At 46.7% G+C, this 2,187-nt stretch overlaps 1 protein-coding gene across 1 annotated transcript in view; it reads left to right on the top strand.

Moving 5' to 3' along the window:
- tamalin (trafficking regulator and scaffold protein tamalin) overlaps positions 1-2,187 on the top strand; it is a 15,419-nt gene that overhangs the window by 1,513 nt on the left and 11,719 nt on the right. The window lies entirely within an intron of this gene.

Below are 2,187 nucleotides of genomic sequence, written 5' to 3'. Positions count from 1 at the left end.
TTTGTCCCAAACTTTTAAAGGTAGGGAGAAGTGCAAGTGCAGAGCTTTCCGGGGAGAGTCCGGCTGTGTGTTTGAGGGCCAGGTGGCCCTTTTATGTTTGTACCCTGGGCTTGTGATAACAGAGGGATTCATAACAGCAACAATGTGCATTTACGTAGGGCCTTTAATGTAGTCAAACAGCCTGTGGCCAGGTGGCCGTCTCGCCTTGATAACAACAACAACGTGCGTTTACATTGCACCTTCAATGTCGTCAATCATCCCAGGGTGCTTCGCAGGAGAACGTCTTCAGACAAAATCCAACACTGAGCCACATACAGAACCCCTGAATGGTTTAGTTAAATGTTGGTCGAACCGGGAGGATTTTAAGAAACACCTCAGAGGAGGGGAGAGATGCAGAAATGTTTCAGGAGGAAACTCCAGAGCTGGGGCTGAGGGAGCTGAAGTGTTGAAAACCCAGGGAATAGGCGACAGATCAGAATTGGAGGAACAGAGAGACCTTGGAGAACTGTGGCTCTGGAGGAAGTTACAGAGCAGTGACCAAGATCTAAGTGCTTTTCTTTTTAACTGGAGAATAAGTTCCCCTCCGAGCCACACCCCATCCTGACTTGGAAACATATCACCGTTCTTTTCTGTCGCTGGGTCAAAATCCTGGAATTCCCTCCCTAAGGGCTTTGTGGGTCTACCTACAGCACATGGACTGCAGTGGTTCAAGAAGGCAGCTCACCCCCATCTTCTCAAGGGGCAACTAGGGACGGGCAATAAATGCTGTGCCCAGCCTGCGATGCCCATGTCCCATGAATGAGTACAAAGCAGAGCAGAGGCTGGCACTGAAGAGAAACACTGTGCCCAATCTCAGCGGGCCATGTTTGGGCAGGGGCTGTAGATGGGGTCCACATAGATAGAGAGCAGATTATCCAGGGGTCGGTCACAAAGTGGAGGGGGGTATAGCCCCTGCTATATCATTTGCTTTAACACCTTGCGCTATTGCTAAAATTGAAGCAGAAATTGTTGGAGAAACTCAACAGGTCTGGCAGCATCTGTGGAGAGAGAGAGACAGAGTTCACTTTTCAAGCCTGGTGTGACTGAAGAACAGTCATGTCAGACTCGAAATGTTAACTCTGTTTCTCTTTCCCCAGATGCTGCCAGACTTGTTGAGTTTCTCCAGCAATTTCTGTATCGATTTCAGATTTCCAGCAGCCAAATGACTTTGCATGTATTTGTGCTGGTGCTGCCAAGGCATGTTTGTCTCCCATGGATGGTGGATTGCGTGGAACGGACTCCTGGTCACTGAATTGGCCTCAGCTTGTTTATAAAGGAAAATGACTGAATAGCTGTTGAAAAGTGGTTTGAGAGTTAAACAGCCCTACTTCATTCGTTTGCTTTTCAGAGTAGGAACTACAAACCCAGAAGTTACACTCAGCAATGTATAATCCGGAAGCAATTCTTCAGACAACGGGGAATGAAGTATGGAATTCTTTCCCATTGCCCCTCTCACCAAAAAAAAAGCTGTTGACATTGAAGTGGGGTGCAATTGAAAATTTCGAAACTGACCAATTTGTTTTTGAGGAAGGGGGTTTTTCTGTTCTTCCACGGATGTGAACATCACTGGTGAGGACAGTATTTGCTACCCATCTCTAATTGCCTCTTGAACTCAATCAGCTATTTCAGTTGGTGGTTAACAATCAGCCATGTTTGCTGCGGGTCTGGAGTCATACAGAGGCCCAGACCACATAAGGATGACAGATTTCCTTCCCTGAAGGACATTAGTGAATTGGATGGGTTTTTCCAACAATCAACGGTGCTTTCAGAGCCACCATTATTGAAGATTATATTTCAGATTGACTCATTGAATATAAATTCCACCAGGTGCCATAGTGGAATTTGAATCCATGTCCCCCACATTTGCCTGGCTCTCTGGGTGATATTACCTGCTCACTTTCAGCGTGATGGTCTGGGGAACAAAGCCAAGTCAATGCAGTTAAAATGCAGCTTGGCCGTAATCTAATTGAATGGCAGAACAGGCTCAAGGGCTGAATGGCTTCCTCCTTGTTGTTATCGTAAGGTTGGGCTTTCAGTCTTTTGAGAACAGAGTGCTACCAACTGGCCGAAAGTGACACACCATCTTCCATGCCTCCAGTCCTTTCCGTTGGATTTATGTCTGATCCCATTCAGTGTACTTAAGAGGGC

The sequence above is a fragment of the Rhincodon typus genome, chromosome 41, assembly GCF_021869965.1.
Source record: "Rhincodon typus isolate 14 chromosome 41, sRhiTyp1.1, whole genome shotgun sequence".
Lineage (NCBI taxonomy): Eukaryota > Metazoa > Chordata > Chondrichthyes > Orectolobiformes > Rhincodontidae > Rhincodon > Rhincodon typus.
The sequence above is the reverse complement of the archived record's forward strand: the minus strand, read 5'-3'. Positions and strand labels throughout refer to the sequence as shown.